The 23,443-nt window shown below is 42.2% G+C and overlaps 1 protein-coding gene across 1 annotated transcript in view; it reads left to right on the top strand.

Moving 5' to 3' along the window:
• Nucleotides 1–6,721: 6,721 nt before the first annotated feature.
• Bckdhb (branched chain keto acid dehydrogenase E1 subunit beta) overlaps nt 6,722–23,443 on the top strand; it is a 196,078-nt gene continuing 179,356 nt past the window's right edge. The window contains exon 1 of the mRNA XM_045160364.1: nt 6,722–6,839. The gene's annotated coding sequence lies outside the window, so the exon portion shown is untranslated. The remainder of the gene's footprint in view (nt 6,840–23,443) is intronic.

The following is a 23,443-nucleotide window of genomic DNA, read 5'->3' as shown; positions in this document are numbered from 1 at the left end:
TCTTTTTTGTATCCTGAATTTACTTCCTTGCATCTTTCATCTACTTGTTTATACCTCTTTGAAGTCGTTGGTTATTTTTATGTGATGCCCTGGCTTTTTGTGCTGCCATGCTTTCTCTGCTATGTTGAAACTTCCCCCTTCCTCCCACAAGCTATGCTGTACTGGTAGGTGTTTTATCCCAGACATGAGAAGCTTATTTCTCTTGCTATGTTTTCAGAGTTCATCCATGTAACAGTACTTAGTTGTTTTTATTGCAAAATACTCTGTTTATAGATGTATCACATTTTATTTTATTGTTTTATTTTATTTATTATAGACAGAGATAGGGAAAGAAAGAGAGAGATAATGGGTGCAGCAGGGCCTCTAGCCACTGCAAACAAACTCTAGATGCATGTGCCACCATGTGCATCTGGCTTACGTGGGACTTGGAGAATCGAACCTGGGTCCTTAGGCTTCACAGGCATGCACCTTAGCTGCTAAGCCATCTCTCCAGTCCTTATTTATTTATTGCACATTTTATTTTTCTATATATGGTTTGATGGAAATTTGGACTGTCTCCACTCTTTGGCTATCATGAATAGTGTTGTTATAAAAGTCTGCATGCAGATTTTAGTGTGTACACATATTCTTTTTATTTATCCTAGTCACATAATACTTAAAATTGGAATTTCTGTACCATATAATAACTATTTTAACATTTTTTTGGAACCAATAAACTGTTTTTCATAGCACCTGTCCAGTTTTGTATTCACACTACCAATGAACAAGGTGAACAGGGTCCCCTTTACTTTAGACTCACCAATACTGATTATAAATGTCTTTGTACTTTAGCCATTAAAATTTATGTGAAATTATATCTCATATAATTTTGATTTACATTAATTTGCACTTCTCATGATATTGAATATTTATAACTTTTTAATAGGCATATCTTCTTGGAAGAGATATTTATGTAAATATTTGCCCATTTCTTTATAGAGAGTTGATTTTATTTACTTTGCTTGCTTGTGTTTGTACTACGTGTGATGTGGTATGTGTATGCAAATGTGCACAAATGAGTGTATGCATGGAGGCCAAAGGAGCATGGTTGGGTGTCTTCCTTCATTGCTCTTTTTATGAGAGAGAGAGAGAATGGGCATGCCCGAGCCTTTTAGTTGCTGTAAATGAACTCCAAACACGTGTGCTTCCTTGTGTGTATGTACAACATTGCTTGCTTGTGTGTCTGTGCATCTGGCTATGTGGGACCTGGAGATTTGAACATGAGTTTTTAGGCTTTGCAGGCAAATACCTTAAGTGCTAAGCTATATATATGGCTGGAGAAATGGCTTAGCACTTAAGGTATTTGCCTGCAAAGCCTAAAAACTCATATATATATATATATATGCATATATATATATATATATATATGTGTGTGTGTATATATATATATATTTATACACTGTTGCTATAGCTATGCCTTTGCCCTTTCTAGAATGTACTGTAGTTAGAATAACACAGTATTCAGTCTTTTTTAGATTGGTTTGTCTCATAGTTTCCTCTATGTAATCTCATGATTTGTAGCTTGATAATGTTGTATTGTTTACATATTCCACTCATCTACTAAAATTCACTTGTTTGCTTCCAAGCATGAATAAAGCCATTATGAACATTCTATGAAGAGCTGGGCATGGTGGTCCATGCCTGTAATCCCAGTACCTAGAAGATGGAGGAAGAAGAAACAAGAGTTCAAAGTGAGAGATGGGGAGATGGCTCAGCAGTTAAAGGCAATTGCTTGCAAAGCTTGCCAGCCCAGGTTCAATTCCCCAATAGTCACATAAAACCAGATGCACAAAGTGGTACAAGCCTCTAATGTTCTTTTGCAGTGGCTGAGGCCCTGGCATGGTTAGTCTCTGTCTCTGTCTTTTTCTCTGCTTGCAAATAAATAAAAATACAAAGTTCAAGGTGAGTCTTGTCTACACAGCAAGTTTAAGTTCAGTCTGGGATACATAAGACCCTTCCCCAATACTAAGAAATCCAAACCAAACCCAACACATCCACTCTCTGCAGGTGTGATGGTTTATCTTGGTTGTCAACTTGACAGGACCTAGAATCACCTGTGAAGGAGTTTGTGAATTAAATTAGCATTGGTACTTGTCTGTAAGGGATTATCTTGATTAATTAAGGTGGGAGGATTCATCTTGACTTTGAGGGACACCATTCCATGACTAGGAGCCTGGACTATAGAAAAAGAAGAGATACAGATGAGCTCAAGAGCATTTGTCACTCTCTGCTTCCTAACTGTGTTGACTGTGACCAGCTGCCTTGAGCTCCTGCTGCTGTGCCTTCCCCACCACGGTGGACTGTAATCTGCCATTGTAAGCTCCAATAAATACTTTCTCCCCTACACTGCTTTTTCCATCCCACCAATGAGAAGCTACCATGAATTTCTAACTCATCTGAGTACTACTAGGAGCATGACTGCTGAATTGGTTTTGTAAGACTTTATCACACTGATTCCCAAGTGGCAGTGCCTTGAGCAATCAATGAGAATTTTCTGACCAGTTTTTAAAAAAATATATTTTATTATTTATTTATTTGAGAGAGAGGGGGAGAGAGAGAGAGAAGGAGAGAGAAGAAAAGGCAGACAGAATGGGCATGCCAGTGCCTATCAACTGCAGAGGAATTACAGAAGCATGTGCCACCTTGAGCATCTGGCTTACATGGATACTGGACAATCAAACCTGGGTCCTTAGGCTTTGTAGACAAGTGCCTTCACCACTAAGCCATCTCTGCAGCCCCTATTTTTTTAATTAGCTAATTAAAAAATTTCATTATATATGGGGGGGAGGAGGGTATTACCATGGGATATTTTTTATAATCATGGAAAATGTTTTAAAAATTGAGAAAAAATATGATTACAACAATTTCATTATATATATGTATATGTATCTGGTTATAATCACTTAATATTTGATTGCTAAGTCTTTGTTTCTTGGATCTTGATACTACATTTCACAACTCTTGACCATATGAGAGAAGCATTCAACTGTCCAAATCAGGCCTGAGAGGTGGCTCAGCTATTTGCAAAATCTTCTGTTTGGGGTTTGGTTCCACAGTACCCATGTGAAGCCAGATGTGTAAAATGGCTCATGTGTCTGGAGGCCCTGGGACACCCATATACAATCTCTCTCTACTTGCAAATAGATACATTGATTTTGAAGAAAGGAATGCCACATCAAACTAGGGGGCTGCAACGAAAGATCACTACAGCTCTTCTTGTGCTATGGATCTATACAGGTAAAGTTGTTAAAGTCAGGTTCTTGTACCAGTGTGCCTTTCAAAAATTTGTGTTTTGGGCTTAAGCTGTTTACCATAAGTCAGGTTCTTGATGTTAAACATTCAGAAGCCAGTTAGTCTTGAAAACGCAAATTGTCTTTTCTCAAATTACTGTCTCTAAGCTCTGCTTTAAGCTTCAAAAGCAGAAATTTAATTTCTTTACTGTTGACTTTTCTGAGGCCTGCTATTCCCAACATAGGCAAGATAGAAGGATATACTGTCAAATATTAGCTTGTTGTATACCATGGTTGTTTCAAATGAAGCTCAAGTTTCAAAGGTCAGAGTTGCATGGGCAGTGAAGCTCTGAGACAGAAAGTTGCCCACGAGTCATGCTGACAAGGCATAGAAAGTTTGATCCTTACCTTGGCTCTACCATTGTGGCATCTTTTTTTAAAAAAAGTATTTATTTATTTATTTGCAAGCAGAGAGAGAGAGAGAGAGAGAGAGAGAGAGAGAGCGAGAGTGAGGAGACAGACAGAGAATGGGCATGCTAGGTCCTCTAGCCACTACAAATGACCTCCAGATGCACGCACCCCCTTGTGCATCGGACTTATGTGGGTCCTGGGGAATTGGACCTAGGTCCTTTGGCTTCACAGGCAAGTGTCTTAACTGCTAAGCCATCTCTCCAGCTGCAGTGTGGCATCTTTATGTGCTCAGAGAGGTTAACATGTCAGAAACCCACTGGAAGTAGCTTAAGCAAAGAAGGCAACCCCCTGTGAGGCTCCTGAGGTGGCTCATAGAACCCCAGGACCAGAAGGCATTTAGTCCTCAAAAGCAAATGCAATCAGAAATTAAAATGTGGTCACTTTCTTTTGGGTTTACAGAATTACTGGAAACTTAATTTTTCCATTTCTCAATAGCCTAATCATTCTAAATTGCACTCCCCAAATTCCCTAAAAAGAACATTTAGCTTTCAACTTAAAATACAATGTGGCCAGGAACCATGGGAGGGTCGCTGTGTCTTAATAGATATTTCTATGGTTACCAGGCAGATCGTGTGGTGGCTAAAGGGAAAAACATTTTTTTTTTTTTTTTGAAGCAGGCGCTGTTTTGAGTGCTTAGTCAATCCAGTCGGTACAGTTAGAAGTGAAACATTTTAGACTAGCAGACCAAGACTTTGAAACCTTTCCTTTCATCTCTGTTCTCTACTTCTTCTGCCAGCCTGAGTAGTCTTTCATTTTCCTATACAAAATCTACCAGCACTAAGTTCCTTCTGTTCCCTCAAGGGACTGTGTTTTTATGTGGAAGATGTTTTCCGCTGTGGTTTGCCTGCCAACTTCCACGAATCTTTTAGGTCCAGCTCAGTCTACTTTCAGACACATTATTGACCCCCCAAATCAGAGCCTGTTGCTCTTTGCAGTGTTTGGGGGAGCCCCTATTATATTATTGTCTAACGGGTTTTGTCTGTCTGCCAATTTGAACAGATTTGTTTCAATGGTGCTTTGTCTTTGGTTGGTGCATTGCAGAAATTCAACAAATTCTCACTAGTTCTTTGATTATCTTCTTTTCCTCCCAGGCCTAAGTCATCTTGGTTCCTCTGCTCTCTCATAGTCTTATGAGCAAAATTGAAAAAATAAAGCTGAATTATTGTTATCCATTGGATTTGTCCTCTATTTAAAGTAAAATTTTATTATATAAATGTAATTTCATTTATTATTTCTTTCTTGTATTCCAATGATGCATATGAGAAACAACACACACCTACACTATACTACATTAATGTAGAAGTGAGCACCAAGAACACCGAGGTGTAAAAATGCCCCCAAACAGGTTGTGCTGGCGTACGCCTGTAATCCCAGCCCTCAGGAGGGGGAGGCGGGATTATGAGTTCAATGTAGCAGCCTATGTGGCATACAGAGGCCTTGTCTCAAGCAAACAAAAACCCTCACAGATGTTCAAATTTTGGGCTAAGGGTGCAAGTCCTAATGATGATGAGATATAATTCTGGCTCTTTCAGCAGTTTTCTTTTCTTTTTTGTTTTCTGAGGTAGGGTCTCACTCTAGCCAAGGCTGACTGGGAATTCATTATGTAGGGTCAGGCTGGCCTTGCATTCACTGCAGTCCTCCTACTTCTGGCTCCGCAGTGCTGGAATTAAAGGCGTGCACCGTCATGCCCTGCTCAGCAAGGATTTTTGTGTTTTGTTTTGAGACAAGGTCTGTAGCTCAGGCTCACCTCAGACTCAATCTATAGCTAGAAGATGACCTCGAACTCCTTATGCTTCTTCTTCCACTTCCTAAGTGCTGGGATTCCAGGCTGGGATCAAACCTACGGCTTAGTACATCTAGGCTTGCTACCAGCTGAGCTCTAGCGCAAGGTCTGCGCTCTCCTCTGTGGCAGTTAATTGCTGTGTCTCAATCGTGGTCATAAAACAGGCAATTGGTACAAGTGTGCCTTTCCATTTGCCTATTTCTTCTCTGCTCCCTGCCTCCTTGCTGAGCCAAGGAAGGGCTGGGAGGCCAAGAACAACAGGAGAGAACAATTTTCACTCTTTAGTTCTTTAGAAATTCTGTTTCTGGCTTGTTCCCCTCCACTCTCGCACACTTTCACGTTTGTTTCGGCCATATGTTGCTGCTATTGTCAACCCATGGACAGAGATGATATTCTTTTAAGCACTCTGTATTTTTAAATATAAAATTTACAAAGTTTTTGGTTACAAATTTGGGTGATTCAAATTCTACGGGTTACTTAGTTACTATGTTACAGTAAGTCCTTCAGGTAATTTTTGCCACATCTCAGCCAGATTTCATACTTAGTGGATTTGTAGGAATGAAATCCAAATATGCCATTTTCATTATCATCTATATTTGGAAAAACAAAAGTCAATAAAATGCATATGCTTATTAAGCATTTCAAAGAGTCTGACTAAAATGGAGATTTTTGAGCAGTGATTTGAGTGGTTTTCCCCGAACCAATATCCAAGGTCAGTCAGTGCAATCAGTAACCTTACCATTCCTTACGTGAGCTATAAGGGACAAAGATAGGAGAGGTAATAGGACTAAATTTTTAAGAGATTGCACACTTTTCATTAAAAAAAAAAAAAACACTGGAAATGCTGACACTGGAAAGAACAGCTCTAGGCCTGGGGCAGGACCCCGCAGGCCCACGCAGCTGACTTTTGGGAGGTGTTTGCAGAGCCTCACCTGGAGCTCACCCTCCCCACCACGCCTGCCCGGGCCGCTCTTCCGCATGCGCACATGAAGCCGGGCGGCTCAGTCACCGAGTCTCCTTCCCCGCCCCCTGCACTCCCGTCTCTGATTGCCCGGTTCCGGGACCCGCCCCGCGGGCCGGGCCAATGCGGAGGCGGCGTGCGGTGCTCGCCCCCGCGGGCCGGGATCGTGGGCGCACAGGCGGCGGGCGAGCGGGCATGGCGGCGGCGCGCGCGGGCGGGCTGCGGGGGCTCGGGGCGGCGGCCCTGAGCCCGTGGCGCGGCTTCCTGCCGCCGGTGCCGGCGGGCCGGGACGCGACCCCGCGGCGGCGCGTGGCTCACTTCACCTTCCAGCCGGACCCGGACTCGCAGCAGTATGGTGAGCTGACACTCCCCGGGCGCGTTAGAAGCTCCCTGCCTCCAAGTCTGGCCGTGAGGTCCTCCCTGCTCCTTGGTGACACGTGCCCCCGAAGCAGCCCCCGGGCACTGAGCTGTCGAACGAGAGGGCGCACTGCCACGGCCGGGGGGCCCCTCCTCCCTCGTCTTCCATCCCCGCTTTCCCATCCCAGGACTCAGGTGGTGTTACAGTCAGGATCTGGGCCAAGAACTGGAGGCAGTGCATTTAAAAGAAAGGTTTAAAATTTTTAAAATCTTTTTTTGGTCTTTCTTTCTTTTCTTTCTTTTTTTTTTTTTTTTGGAAAGAATAAGCCGAGGGACTAAATAACTGCTTTTAATATTCTCAAGGTCACAGAACAGGTTCTTCCTGGAGTTGGGAAAGAATCCAGGTTTTCTGTTTGAGCCTGACACTGACTGAGCTTGTGCTGGGCCCTGAGCAGGAGGTCTATTGAAGAGGGGAGAGGAAGACATAGGAAGGGCATGTGGCAGTACTGTGTGACTTCCATGACTTTCCTGTAACGGCCTGAAGACCCAAGGGTCTGTCAGCAGAATGCTAAGAAGTAGTAAGGGAACATTTTCCATAGTCTTGCGTATAACATTGTCCACGATGGGGCTGACATTTTTGGAAGCATGTCTTTACTTGTGAACAATAGGAATGAACATTTATTGAGAGCTTAATATTGGAGAAATTTATTCTCAGCATCTCACTTGATTCTTTGGATAACCTTAAAGGTAGGTGATGCACTTCTGTTTTGGCAGTTATGGTATCTGAAGCCTTGAAATGGTTTATCCACTTATACACAGACAAATTAGTGCTGGGCACAGGTTAGGAACCCAGCAAGCTAGATTCCAGAGCTGCTGTTCTAAACAGACACCAAAGTACACTGAGAGTGTGTCCCATCTGGGAAATAGTATAGATTATGAAAGTCAGTAGCAGTTTTTTTCTTTTTCTTCTCTCTCTCTTTCCATCAAAAGATGAGCCCTCAATTACATTTTTCACAGCAAGGAAACTTTGGCCTGGTAGTGGAGAAATAGAGCATAGGTCTTAATTCTCCCTTCTCCAGTTGTGAAATTACTACAGTCTTAGTCATATCCCATCTCTATGTTCTTGTTTACAGTAAAGATGCATAATAAAAAAAAAGTGGGGCTGGAGAGATGGCTTAGTGGTTAAGGCATTTATCTGCAAAGCCTAAGAGTCCCGGTTCAATTCTCCAGGACACACGTGAGCCAGATGCACAAGGTGGCGCATGTATCTGGAGTTTGTTTACAGTGGCTAGAGGCCCTGGTGTGCCCATTCTCTCTCTCTCTCTGCCTCTTTCTCTCCCTCAAATAATAAATAAATAAATAAATAAAGAAAGAAAGAAAGTGATGGCACTTCTCCCTAGTAAACATTGCTAACTTTTGGATCTCATCATTCCAGTGCACTGCATTTTTCCTGGGCTGGTTTCAGTGCAAGTCCAGTTTGCATTCAGCAGAAGCATATTTGCCATAGTGCTATAGAAGACATGCTCCATGGAGTTGACACAGTTCCATACTGAGAAGCAGTGTCCTGGAGTTTGGTCTTGCCCCTGCAGCCTATGACTTCAGAGTCCTCACTTACCTTCTTTATGCCTCAGTTTCACTGTATGTAAGGGGTTAATGGTAATAGTGACTTCAGAAAATAGTTAGGAGGGCCAAATAAGAGTATTTGCAATGTATTTGACCAAGCGTGTGACAACATAGAAACACTTACTCAGGAGTGGAAACTGTTAGTAATTACCATTATGCTTTTGTTGCTACAGTTTCATACTGTTATAAATAATGCAAAAATAAACACTTCCTCTGTATGGCTTTTAGATTTTCAGGATACTAGAGGTTAGATTTTTCATGCAAAAATATAAATGGCTAGGGGCTGGAGAGATGGCTTAGCGGTTAAGGCGTTTGCCTGCAAAGCCAAAGGACCTCAGTTTGATTCCCAAGGTCCCACGTAAGCCAGATGCACAAGGTGGTGCATACATGTGGAGTTTGTTTTCAGGGGCTGGAGGCCCTGGCACACCTATTCTCCCTCTTTCTCTCTGCCTCTTTCTCTGTCTCATTCTCTCAAATACATAAATAAAAAATTAAAAAAATGGCTCAATGGATCTTTAGAAATGTACAGTTCATATAACCAGTTTATAGCCCATCTATGTAAAAGTGGTTTGGAGAGATGGCTTAGTAGTTAAGGTGCTTCGCTGCGAAGTCTAAGGACGCAGGTTCAGTTCCTCAGTACCCAGGTAAGCCAGCTGCACTAGATGGTGCATGTGGCTGGAGTTTGTTTGCAGTGGCTGGAGGCTCTGGTGCGCCCAATTTCTCTTTCTCCCTCTATCTGCTTCTTTCTCTCTCTTTCTCTCCTCTGTCTCAAATAAAGTAAGTAAATAAAATATTAAAAAAAGAATACAGGAGAATGTTAAGGTGTAAAGGTGAGAGTATTGAGCTTATTTAGGTATTAATGCTGCACAAAACTTACGGGGATTTAGTACTAACTATACTTTGTTTTTGTACTTGTTTCATTTCTGTTGAGGGAAATTTTCCTATATAGTTGTTCACTCAGTTTGTTTTCTCATGTGACTTGAATATTCTGTGCTTTTTTCCTCTGCTATTTTTTTCCTGTCAATCCTAATACTACCCTCCTTTGTTGACTGCTTTTCCCCCCCAGGATGTTATGGGAGACATCAGTCTGTGATCTTCACAAATACCCCATGAGCTAGACAGTACTGTCTATGCTTGTTTCCAAGATAAGAAAATTGAGGCTCGGAGATTTTTGTTGCCTTTCCAGTCTGGTCAGCACAGGTCAGCATCTGAGCCCCGTGTGTCATTCCCAGCGTCCCACACAGCGTGTGTAAATCAAGGATTAATGAAGATAGTAACCTCCCGCTATCCCCTGCGCTACACATACTTCTTGTTCTTTTGTTTCACATGGCATGTAAAAGGGACTGCTTAATTTAGTGGTCATAGTGGTCAGGGTAGGTGATGTGTAAGCTGCACTGAGAGTTTTGTCACAGAATCACCTTTGCGGAGACCAGGGGAGCAGTGTTTTTCAGAGAAACAAGAGTAGGTGAGGCTGAGACCTGGAGTGCGGTCATCTTGGGTCTACCCCATGGGGAAAGCCACTGTGGATCTTGTTTAGAATGAGTCGAGGTAGGTCAGTCTCTGGAAGATCAGGCCTAGACCATGCCTTTTATTTGTCGGTACGAAGGTCTGTTTTTTTTTTTTTTTTCCTTTTTCCAGTATTAGTTTATAGGGAGAAAACAACATGAGTAAAGACAGAAAAGAAAGCATGTTATTTAAATGATGGGAAATGAGTTTTCTTGAAGGAGAAAGGGAGGGAATAGAGAATAAGCTTGAAAGGGTAAATAAAGGCTTTGACATTCAGGATAGAGTTTAGGAAAGAACCAACTCTGAACGCCTGCAGTGTGTGCCACACTTATATTTGAGTTCAAATTTTGTTGGGCTGTGGGAGGCCATTGATTATTTCTAGTTTAGAAAGTGGTATGAGATGAGTTTATGTTCTGTTACTAGGAAAGCTAGTGGGATGGATTGATGGGTTTGAGGACGTAGGTGATGGATTTTTGGGAGTACTGTCCTTGCTTCATGTGAGAGGGTGTCGTGGAAGTTGGAGAGCAATAGTGGGTATTTTGTTTTGGAGTACTGACCCAATTTGGTCCTGTTTTACCAGTAGGGGGCAGGGAAGGGTATTGTGGTGGTTTGATTCAGGTGTCCCCCATAAACTTAGGTGTTCTGAATGCTAGGTTCCCAGCTGATGGAGGTTTGGGAATTAATGCCTCCTGGAGGGAGTGTATCATTGGGGGCGGGCTTATGGGCTTTATAGCCAGTTTCCCCTTGCCAGTGTTTGGCACACCCTCCTGTTGCTGTGGTCCATCTTATGTTGGGCAGGGGGTGATGTCCACCCTCTGCTCATGCCATCGTTTTCCCCTGCCATCGTGAAGCTTCCCCTTGAGCCTGTAAGCCAAAATAAATCTCTTTTTCCCAGAAGCTACTCTTGTTGGGTGATTTCTACCAGCAATACGACCCAGACTGCAACAGTAAAGTGGTACCGAGGAGTGGGATTGCTGCTAGACACCTGACTATGTGGCTTCAGCCTTTTGTAGATGGTTTTCAAGAGGAATGTGGAAGGAATTGAAACCTTGGTCTAAGAGATGCCTTGCAGTAATGTAAGTACAGCTTGGTGGACTGTTCTGGTCTGAGCTGCAAGACCTGAATGCAGTAAGAGCTATGGACTGTGAGGTTTGGCTTATGAGGGTGAGAAAAAGCTTTGCCTGGACTGGGCTAGCAGTTTGTGTGAGAAGCTTGCTCTTGTGCCCATGTCCTGAGAAGTTGTGCAGGGTTGCTTTGCGTAGAAATGAACTGGTGTGTGCAGAGGGATATGGCACAGAAAGAAAAATCTTTGGGTGAACTGCTGCCCGTTCAGCTGCAACTGAGAGATTACAACCTTTGAGACTGGGCTAGCTGACCTGTGCTGGGGCAACAAGAAGAATGTCGACTCTTTAGAAGGGGCCTGAGTGCTCAAGGAGTGCCCTGTTCTTCAAAGTCTGCTTTAATCCCCCTTGGATTAACAAACTGGCACCTACTTGGTATTGTGGAGTATAAAATGCTGGAAAGAGGGTCATTGAGTTTGCAACACGGTCTTGTGTTTTGGAAATGGCCATGGGCAGTGTGAAGCAGGTTTGCTGGTTGCCTGCATAGAGACCCCATGGGGCCATGAGGACAAACCGTGGATTGCAGTGGAGACCCAGTGGAGATGCTGGGACCATGAAATGGCTGCCGAGGAGCTGCCGGCCCCTATGAAGTTTTCCAGGACTGTGAGTAGCCTAGCTGGAGGGGCGGAATTGGAATGCCAGAGACTTGTTGCTGGTTAGAATTATCAGACTTGAAGACTTGTCACTGGCTAGAGTTGCTGGACTTGAAGCTACAGAGTTTGATGTTTGCCCTGGTTGTTTTAAATCTTGTATTGGTTGAATGTTTCTTTGCTATGCCCAATGCCATCTTTTGCAGTGTGAATATTTATTCTGTGTCATTATGGGTTTTTTGAGGTTATATTTTGGTATTATGGCTCAGTTAAAAGATCTTGAACTATGGGATGTATGAACATCATTGAGATTGATTAAAAACTATGGGGACTTTTAAAGTCAGACTGAATGCATTATATTTTACATCATGTATGGATATCAGTTTATGGGGGCCAGGGGCGGAATGTGGTGGTTTGATTCAGGTGTCCCCCATAAACTTACGTGTTCTGAATGCTAGGTTCCCAGCTGATGGATATTTGGGAATTAATGCCTCCTGGAGGGAGTGTATTGTTGGGGGCGGGCTTATGGGCTTTATAGCCAGTTTCCCCTTGCCAGTGTTTGGCACACCCTCCTGTTGCTGTGGTCCATCTTATGTTGGGCAGGGGGTTATGTCCACCCTCTGCTCATGCCATCGTTTTTCCCTGCCATCGTGGAGCTTCCCCTCGAGCCTATAAGCCAAAATAAATCTCTTTTTCCCAGAAGCTACTCTTGTTGGGTGATTTCTACCAGCAATGCGAACCGGACTGCAACAGGTATCATGACTTAATCATTTGTAACCAGGGAAGCCTAAAGGGCAGGGGTGAAACCACAGATACAAGGAGGGAATGCCAGAGGAGAGGGGCTTTTATGGAGAGAGTGAGAGTGAGACAGGCCTCGAACTCACAGTGATCCTCCTACCTCTGCCTCCCTAGTGCCGAGATTAAGGTGTAACCTGGTGCTATCAGATAATTCTTTTAAAAGTATTTTTAGCATATAGACATACAGATAGTTAGGCTTTATAATGGTGTTTTTCCATACTTTTTTTTATGTTTGCTTTTCTTTCCCCACCCCCTGTAACCTTCCTCCCCATAGTTTCTTCTTTAAGTTCATGTTTCATGTGACTTTTTGTCTTCTTTCCTTTCTTCACATCTCTTCTTCCTTTTCACAGTTTATACTCTTTCTCATATCCTTTTATTTCCATAACAATCAAAGTTAGGATCCACATGTGAGAGAGAACTTATGATTTTTATCTTTCTGGGCCTGGGATACCCCATATAGTATGATCTTTCCCAGCTCTGTCCGTTTTCTTGCATGTTTCAGGGCGATTCCACTTCCTAGCATTTGTGAATGGAGTGGCAAAGGACACGGATGTGCAGGTGTCTCTGTGGTGGAATACAGAGTCCTTTGGATATATGCCCAAGACTGGTGTAACTGGGCAATACAGAAGTTTAGCTTTTTACTTTTTTTTCTTTCTTTCTCTGAAATAGGGTCTTGCTTTAGCTCAGGCTGACCTGGATTTCACTGTGTGGTCCCAGGGTGGCCTCAAACTCATGACCATCCTTCTATTTCTGCCTCCCAAGTGCTGGGATTAAAAGTGTGTGCCACCATGCCTGGCTTAGTTTTTAGCTTAGCTTTATGTGAAACCTACATACTGATTTCCATCGAGGATGCACCAGTTTACATACTCACCAAAAGTGAGGAAGCAGCTTGCATCTTGTCGTTAGTTTTCTTAATGCGATTCATTCTGACTGGGGTGAAATGAAATCTTAAAGTGGTTTTAATTTGCATCTCCTTGGGGCTAAGGACATTGAACATTTTAAAAACTATCTGTTGGCCATTTGTGTTTCTTCTCTTGAGAACTGACTGTTGATTTCATTAGCCCATTTGGTAGATTAGCAGTTTTGTTTCTTTGATGTTTTATTTGATGCTGGTTTTTTTTTTTTTTTTTGGTTTTTCGAAGTAGGGTCTCACTCTAGCCCCGGCTGACCTAGAATTCACTATGGAGTCTCAGGGTGGCCTTGAACTCACCGTGATCCTCCTACCTCTGCCTCCTGAGTGCTAGGATTAAAGGCATGAGCCACCACGCCCTGCTGCAGTTCTTTTTTGTGTCCTTTTAAAAAAGCTTTTTAAATTGACAGCTTCCATAAATATAAACAATGATTATAATCACCACGCACCACCCTCCCTTTTCCCTCTCACAAATCCCATCTCCACTGAATCACACCTTCTTTCCCAGTCTCTTTTATTTCAGTGTCATCATTTTGTCCTCCTAATATGCAGGTCTTGCGTAGGTGGCTTCCAGCCACTGTGAGGTCATGAACATCAAGGCTACTTTGTGTGTGGAAGACAGCTTTGTAAGCACTCCTTCACCCCTGTTAGCTCTTCCATTCTTTCCACCACCTCTTCTACCACCTCTTTCTCACCACCTCTTCCATGGTCCCTGAGCCTTGAAGGGTGTGGTAGACAAGACACATTTATTGCTGAACACTCCACTGCCACTTCTCAGCACTGTGGTGAGTTTTGAGTCACCCCAGTGGTTACTACCACCTGAAAAGAGAAGCTTTTTGAACAAAAAGTGAGAGAAGCATTAATATATGGGTATGAACATGGGCATTTAGAAAGCAGTTTGGTGGGCATAATATATCCATATAGCCAGACAGTATATGTGGCCTCTCTAGCTATGGGCTTTTCAATTGGCTTTCAGCACCAGGCAGGAATTCCCTCCCATGGGATGGGCCTGGATTCCTTCCTGTGGAGTGGGCTTCACGTCTAAGCAGAGAGCAGTTGGTTTCCCCCTTAACAGACATGCCACCATTGCACCATTTGGTACATCTGGCCTGGCTGGCCAGCCTTAAAGCTTGCAGGGTCCTGTACTGGCTAACACCATTGATGACTTTTCTGCCCACAAAAGCTGCATTTCTCTTTCCAACATCCTCACAGTTACTTAATAGGGAGAGGGTTTCCAGCTCAGCTCCAGCTAGATTTCACAGTGACCTGCAGCCCAAGCATGTGCAGTCTTCAGCAATAGGGTCTTACCCATGTAGTTCTGGTGGGCATCCAAGAGCCTTGGTAATAGCCTATAATGTTTTTTGGGGGCATTAGAATCCTCCCTGGCCAAGAACTTGGGGGAAGATACCCCACCCCTGGCATTGAAAATTTTCTAATAAAAATCTGGTTACAACATTATCTGCCTCTATAAGATATTTCTACCCAGATTCTCAAGTATTTAAAAATGTTTTAATTAATTTATTTGTAAGGGCTGTGAGAGAGAGATAGAGATAGAAATAGAGATATTGGGTGTGCCTGGGCCACTTGCTGCTGATAAATTCTAGACACATGTGCCACTTAGTGTATCTGACTTTTCTTGGGTACTGGGGAATTGAACCCAGGCTGTCAGGCTTTGCAAATAAGCATTTTACTGCTGAGCCATCTCCCCAGATCCCCAAGCGTGCGCGTGCACACACACACACACTCTCTCTCTCTCTCTCTCTCTCTCTCTCTCTCTCTGTCTCTCTTTTTCAAGGTAGGGTCTCACTCTAGCCCAAGCTGATCTAGAACTCATTCCGTAGTCCTAGGCTTGCCTCAAACTTGCAGTGATTCTTCTACCTCTGCCTTCTGAGTGCTGGGATTAATGGTGTGTGCTATGATACCTGGCACTCTCTCTCTCCCTCTTTTTGATTTTATTTATTTTTAATTTTTATTTTAATTTTATTTATTTATTTGAGAGGGAGGGAGAGGGAAGATGAATATAGATGTGCCAGGGCCTCTAGCCTCTGCATACGAACTCCAGACGCATGTGCCACCTTGTGTATCTGACTTTATGTGGGTACTAGGGAATCGAACTTGGGTCCTTTTTGGCTTTCTTGGCAAGCACCTTAATGGCTAAGCCCTCTCTCCAGTCCCCTCTTTTAAAAACATAGATATTATTAGCTAGCAAGGAAGTAGGCTTCTGCATCGCTTATTTATAATTCATAAATCTTAACTTTGATTTATATTCCTCCCACTCTCTCCTCTCCTCCACTGCATCCCCTTAGGCCATTTCCTCCTCCCCTGGTATTCTGCCCCTCTCCTTACATATCTGGTATACCTTCCCACTAAATCCTTTCCTCTCTTCCCTCCCTCATAGCTCCTTTCTAGCTTCCCGGTGTCTAGTACTGATTTTTATTCCAACTCATGTACAAATGTAAGCATTTGTAGCTGTGATCCACATATGAGGGAAGAACATGTGGTGTTTGACCTTCTGAGCGTGGGTTAACTCTATAATCTCTTACATATCCATCCATTTCCGTGTAAATTTCAAAAGTGCATTTTTCTGCGACCCTGAATAAAACAACATTGTGTAAAAATACCACATCCTAAGTATCCATTCATCACTTGAAGAGCATTTAGGCTTGTTCCTTTTCCTAGCGGCAGTAAACATAAATGAGCAAGTGTCTCTGTAGTAATGGGCAGAGTCCTTGGGGTATATACCAAGGAGTGGTATAGCTGGGTCATATGGTAGATCTGTTTTTAGCTGTCTCAGGAATCTCCACACTGATTGCCATGATGGCTATGCCAGTTGACATTCCCACCAACAGTGGAGAAGGGTTCCTTTTCCCCCACACCCTTGCCAGGATTTGTGGTCATTTGATTTCTTAATGATAGACATTCTGACAGGAGTAAGATGGAATCTAAAAGTAGTTTTAATTTGCAATTTTCTGATGGCTAAGGATGTGGAACATGTTTTTAGATGTGTATAGGCCATTTGTATTTCTTTTTTTTTGAGAACTCTCTTTTCAGTTCTATAGCCCGTTTTTGTTTGTGTTAATTTCTTATTATTTTGTTTTTTTAAAAAAATATTTATCTATTTCACTTCAGTGAGAGAGAGAGGCGGGGGGAGGGAGGGAGGGAGGAAGGGAGGAAAGGAGGGAGAGGAGGGAGAGGGAGAGAACGAGAACATGTGCACCAGGGCCTCCAGCCACTATAAATGAACTCTAGACCCATGTGCCACCCTATGCATGTGGCTTACATGGGTACTGGGGACTCAAACCTGGGTGCTTAGGCTTTGCCAGCAAGTGCCTTAACTGCTAAGCCTCTCTCCAGCCTTTAGTTTTTTGAGTTCTTTGTATATCTCAGATATTATTCCCCTGTCAGCTGTATAGCTGGCAAAGATATTCTCCCATTCTGTAGGTTGCCTTTTTGAGCTATGCATAGTGTTCTTTGCTGTTCAAAAGCTTTTGACTTTCATGACATCCCAGTGGTTGATTAGTGGTCTTACTCTCCGAGTGACTGAAGTTCTAGTCAGAAAGTCGTTGCTGGTGCCGATATGTTGCAGTGCTTCCCCTACTTTTCCTCTAGCACTTCCAGAGATCTTTGATCCAACTGGACTTGGTGCTTGTGCATGGGAAGATAAGGATCTGTTTCCTTCTTCTACATGTAGTACCCAGTTTTCCCAGTACCTTGTTAGAGAGGCTGTCTTTTTTCCAGTGAATCTTTTTGGCAATTTTGTAGAAAATGAGGTAACCGTAGCTGCCTGGTTTCCACTTGGTTCTTGTGTATTGTTCCACTGATCTGTGCACCTGACTGTGTGCCGTTCCCGGCTGTTCCTGTTGCTCTGCAATGTATCTTAAAATCAGGTGCTGTGCTACCAGCGTCCTCATCTTTGTTGCTCAGGATTGCTGCGGCTAGTTGAGGTTTCTTGTGCTTCCAAATGAATTTTAGGACTTTTTTTTTTTTTCTGTTTCTGTGAAGAATTCTACTGGAATCTTAATGGGGATTTTATTAAATCTGTAGATTGCTTTTGGTAAGGTAGACATTTTCATAATATTGATTCTTTCAATCCATGAACATGGGTTGTTCTTGGTTAGACTTATTCCAAGACACTTTATGTTTTTTGAGGCAATTGTGAATGTCCTTGTTTCCTTGACTTCATCCTCAGCATGTTTGTTGTTGGTATAGAGGAAGGATACTGATTTCTCTGTGTTAATTTTCTATCCTGCTACTTTGCTGAAAACGTTTATCAGCTCTAACAGTTTGCTGACAGAGTCTTTAGGATCCCTTATGTATAGAAACATATCATCTGCAAATAATAATTTGACTTCTTCCTTTCCTAATTGTATACTTTTTGTGTTTCTTATTGATACAGTTAAGACTTCTAGTATTATATTAACTAAAAGTTGAGAAAGTAGACATTCTTGGTTTGTTCTTGATTTTAGTGGGAATGCTTCAAGTTTTTCCCCACTTAGTATAATGTTGGCCATAGGTTTGTTATAAATAGCCTTTATTATATTGGGATATGCTCCTTCTATTGCCAGTTTCTTTAGGACTTTTATCATAAAAATATGTTGCATTTTGTCAAATGCCCTTTCTGCTTCTATGGAGATGATCATGTATTTTTTTTGTTCTTGAGTTCATTTATATGGCACATTTCATTTATTGATTTGCATGTCCTATGTTGAATCGTCCCTGCATCAAATGCTTTTTTCTTTTTTTGAGGCAGGGTCTTACTCTAGTCCAGGCTGACCTGGAACTCACTATGTAGTCTCAGGGTGGCCTTGAACTCTGTGATCCTCCTACTTCTGCCCTCTAAGTGCTGGGATTAAAGGTGTGCGCCACCATGCCCTACTTGAATGATTTTTTGATGTGTTCCTGTATTTCAAGAGAGAACAAACAAACCAGGACCTCCTGCCACTGTAAACAAAAACCAGACATATGTGGACTTTGTGCACCTGACTTTCTGTGGGTACTGGGGAACCTGGGTCATTAGGTTTTGTAAGCAAGCTTCTCTAGCTGAGCAATCTCTCCAGCCCCTGATCTTTTTTTTTTCTTCTATTTTCCAGTTTAGTGGAGTAGATGTTATTAAGCCATGTCCTTAGTAGTTCATGAATTTCATTGGTATCTGTTAGTATGGTGCCCTTTTAATCTTTAATTTTATTGATTTGGGTCTCTTTTGGTAAGTTTTGCTAAGGGTTTATCAATCTTATTTATCCTTCCAAAGAACCAACTCTTTGTGTTTTTTTGTTTGTTTGTTTGTTTATTTCTACTTCCTTAAATTCTGCCCTGATTTTTATTATTTCTTTCCATCTGCTGATTTTTTGGCTTGCCCTGTTTTTTTTTTTTAACCTCTAAGGCCTCAGAATATAGCATTAAGTTATTTATTTGTGACCTCTCTGATTTCTTAATATAGGGACTTAAGACTATAAATTGTCCTCTTAGGACTACCTTCACTGTATCCCATAGGCTTTTGGGTATTTGCTTGTTTTACTTTTCAAGGTAGGTTCTCGCTCTAGCCCATTCTGACCTGGAATTTACTATGTAGTCTCAGGCTGGCTCAAACTCATGGCAGTCCTCCTACTTCTGCCTCCCAAGTGTTGGTCCTGATGTCATTTAATCCAGATGATTCTCCATTATTATTATTATTATTATTATTATTATTATTATTATTTTACTCAAGTTAGTATCTGTCTTTTATAAAGAGGTGAGCCTTTTAGAGGCAACAAATTGATGAGCCTTTTAGAGGCAACAAATTGATGATCTTGTCCTTTAATCTATTCTGAAGCTAGTGTGTCTTTTGAGTGGAGAATTGGGATCATTTATCTTCAGTTATTATTGAAAGGTGTGTGTCAGTTCCTTCCACTGTTGATTTTGGTGCACTTACTGATTTCCTATTCTGCTCCTGCGTTGACTATCATTCAAATATGGTTTTTTCTTTCCTGTTGTCTCAAGAACATCCTTTTCCTTCTTTTCAGTCTGAAGGCTTCCTTCAAGTATTTTCGATAGAGCTGGCTTAGTGGTTCTGAATTTGTTTGCCCATTATCACAGAATTCTTTTATTTATTTATTTACTTATTTATTTGAGAGCGGCAGACACAGAGAGAAAGACAGATACAGGGAGAGAGAGAGAATGGGCGCGCCAGGGCTTCCAGCCTCTGCAAACGAACTCCAGACGCGTGCGCCCCCTTGTGCATCTGGCTAACGTGGGACCTGGGGAACCGAGCCTCGAACCGGGGTCCTTAGGCTTCACAGGCAAGTGCTTAACCGCTAAGCCATCTCTCCAGCCCTATCACAGAATTCTTAAAAATGTTTTTAAAAAATACTTTGTGTTTTTTATTTGACACACACACACACACACACACACACAGAGAGAGAGGGGGGGATAGAGAGAGAGATAGAGAGAGAGTGTGTGTGTGTGTGTGTTAAAATAGAAAATGCATGGGCATACCATGGCCTCTTGACACTACAAATGAACTCCAGATGCATGTGTCTCTTTGTGCATCTGGCTTTATGTGGGTACTGGGTAATTGAACCTGGGTCCTTAGGCTTTGCAGGCAAGCACCTTAACCACTGAATAATCTCTCCAGCCCATATCATGGAATTCTTTCTCTGAAATTGTGACAGATAGCTTTGCTGGGTACAGTAGTCTAGATTGGCTGTTTTTTTGTCTTTCAGAACTTGAAATACATTATCATCAGCTCTTCTGGCTTTTAAAGTATCTTTTGAGAAATCATTTGTTATTCTGATGGGCCTGTCTTTATAAGTGACCTGGTATTTCTCTCTTATTGCTTTCGATATACTTTCCTTGGCCTGTTTATTTAGTAGTTTAATTATAATATGACAAGGGATTATTTCTTTTCTGGTTTTGTGTTTCATGTCCCAATTTCCTCTTGTATCTGCACTGGCATCTCTTTCTCTGATCTTGGGAAGTTTTGCTCTCTGATTTTGTTGAGAACACCTACTATGCTTTTAGATGGATATTTTTCCCCATCTGCGCCTATACTTCTCAGATTTAACTCTTCATGGTATCTCAAATGTTTGGAAATTTCCATTGTCCCTTCCTATCATCATTTTTCTCCTTGTTGGAATATTCCAGGTCCTCCACCTTATTTTCAGGTTCAGATATTCTGCTCTGTCCTTGATCCATTCTGTAGGTAAGGCTTTCTGTGGAGCTTTTATTTGAATTAATGGTTTTCCTTTTCTGGTATTTCATCTATTTCATTCTTTCTGAAGTCCATTACTGTGTGATATGTAAGTTTTGTAGGAGTTATGTTGCTTTGCATGTGTGTGTGTGTGTAGGTGTCTGTTTCTTATAGTACTGTGTTGGAATTTTCACATCTCTGTGTTTTTCGTTGCTTGGATTTTCTGTTGTTTTACCAGCTGTACTCCTGGGTGTTGACATGAGAACTTATGTCTGCAGTCTGGGAGCTCAAGGTGCCTGGCGTGCTGTCTGTGTGACTCCCAGAGTGGACAGCTAATAGCAGGGGTGACTGAAGCGGGTGGACATGCCTGCTGTGTATATGTCATGGTCGTGAATTAACAGCTTCTGTAACTGTTAGTTCCTAAACAAACAGGCTGATGTGGATTATATTAAGGTTTAATTACCTAGAACTCAGAGGGATGTATGGTCAGCTAGAATGGGAATTAGTGTTAATTTTGTAAAAGATGGAAGTGGTAAAAGTATATGGAAGAGGAAAGTTGGGTTATGTTATGTTAGGCTTCATAGATTTTAGAGGTTATCACTATTAAAGGTTGTATTCATGGATAGTAAAGAATAGAAGATAAGGAGAGAATGTGGAGAAGATGTTCAAAAGAGAGGGATGAGTTGTGAGTAGGAAGAGTAGTAAAGAGGTTATAGTAGTACACTGGATTGGAAAAATGCAAAAGAAACCTTAAATCCACCTAACTGATACAAACAAACCAAACCTATGCAAGAATGGACATTAAAAAGAAGGCTACTAAAAAATAAAAATAATACTAAAGATGACCAAGAGTTAACCCTGACATACAAATGATAAAAAAGAGTAAAGTATACTAAACACACATCAAATCCAAAAACCAGAATTTCTGCCTTGGGATGGATTTGCATTCTCTCTCTCCCCGTGATCTTTCCTCCACCGAAGCAGCCTGCTTTGCTGTTGGAGGTGACGAGCAATTCTAGTGTGAACCTGAGGGCGAGCGCTTTCGTTATGTATTGACGCAGGGGAAAGATCCGCTCGGTCATGTTTTAAACATTTTTATTTACTTATCAGAGAGAGAATGGACATGCCAGGGTTTCCAGCTACTGCAAATGAACTCCAGATGCATTCACCACCTTGTGCATCTGGCTTACAAGGGTTCTGGGGAGTTGAACCTAGGTCCTTAGGCTTTGCAGACCAGTGCCTTAACTGCTAAGCCATCTCTCCAGCCCTGAGAATTACATTTTAAAGTATAATTGTATGATCAGGTATCTGTGTGTATTAATGTTTTAGTATTGTACATAGGCTAATCCTTTTTATATTTATTTATTTATTTATTTGAGAGAGAGAGAGGGAGAGAGAGAGGGAATGAGAATGAATGAATGAATGTACCAGGGCCTTTAGCCACTGCAAACAAACTCCAGATGAATGTGCCACCTGTCCTGAGCACTCTCAAAGATGATTGGTTGAGAGGATTCCGCCCATGAAGTTCAATAATACTCAGACACTGGTATACTCGCAAAGGAGTTTACTGGGATGAAAGTCACACACAAGCAAGTCCAAACTATCACAACTAATATTATAGCTAATATAATATATAACCAAATTATATTCATAACTACTAACACAAGAATATTTCTAACGAGTCTAACATGTATACAACCTGATATCGCGAGACTTGGGACGCAGTATCACGAGACTCGGTCTCAACGTGAGACTCGGTCTGCGAGATTTCTGACGTTTTACAACTTGGTGGCGCGGGTCCGTGCTCCGACTTTTCTCTCGGTTTGCGGTGTTTCAAGGCGAGTCTCGGTCGTTCGGACAGCGTGTCGGGCAGATGAATTCGGATCGGTGATGCGTCTCGCGGAGGTCTCAGTCCGGACTGCTGAGCAGCCGTTCAGTCAGTCATAGTGTCGGGAGGACTGGGACAACGGCTGCTGAGCAGCTGGGGTTTTTGTATTTTCCACTACTTATCTAGGGTTCCACACACACCTTCTGCTAATCTCTTACTATGTCATTGTACTCAGCTTACTCTTAGTTTTTTACTTACAAAGTTTGACTTTGCATTTTTACTCTCACACACAAAGAAAAACCAACTTATTTATCTAAACTGTCCCTGGACCATATGCTGGTCCTTACATGCTCATAACAGCCACCTTGTGCATTTGGCTTACATGGGTACTAGAGAAATGAACCTGGGTACTTAGGCTTCACAGGCAAGCACCTTAACTGCTAACCCATCTCTCCAGCCCCAGTCTTTTTTTTCACAAAAGGGTTTTTACCAGTGGTAACTTTGTCTAGCACATGTTACAAATGGACTTATCTCTTCAGGAGGGTCCAAAGGTATATTCTGTGGATAGTCTTAGGTGTAAAATAAAGAGAATACATAATTCTCAGGAAAGTACATATCTAAAAATATCTAGCCTGCTATGGTGAGGCTTATCTGTAATCCTAGCACTCAGAATCTGAGGCAGGAGGAGAGAGGTTTTGTGTTTGTATGTATGTGTGTGTGTGTGTGTCTAGTATTGGAGAACATTGGGTGTATTCCTTCTATTGTCCATTTGTGTATGTCCTTGAGAAGGAATCTCTCACTTAACCCGGAGCTGCCATTTTCAGTCAGACTGGCTGACCAGTGAGCCCCAGCAATTCTCTAGTCTCTGCTTCACATGCAACTGGGGTTACAGGCATGCATTGCCACACCCAGCGGCTTAAGGAGGGTGCTGTGTAAGTAAACCCAGGGCCCTCATGCTTACCTGCTGAGCCATCTTCCCAGTTGGAGGAACACGAGCAGGCGGTCAGCCTGGACTGTGTAGTGAGACTTGTTAAAAAAAAAAGAAAGTCCTACTTCTTCTT

Source organism: Jaculus jaculus, chromosome 10, assembly GCF_020740685.1.
Source record: "Jaculus jaculus isolate mJacJac1 chromosome 10, mJacJac1.mat.Y.cur, whole genome shotgun sequence".
NCBI classification, from domain to species: domain Eukaryota; kingdom Metazoa; phylum Chordata; class Mammalia; order Rodentia; family Dipodidae; genus Jaculus; species Jaculus jaculus.
The sequence above is the reverse complement of the archived record's forward strand: the minus strand, read 5'-3'. Positions and strand labels throughout refer to the sequence as shown.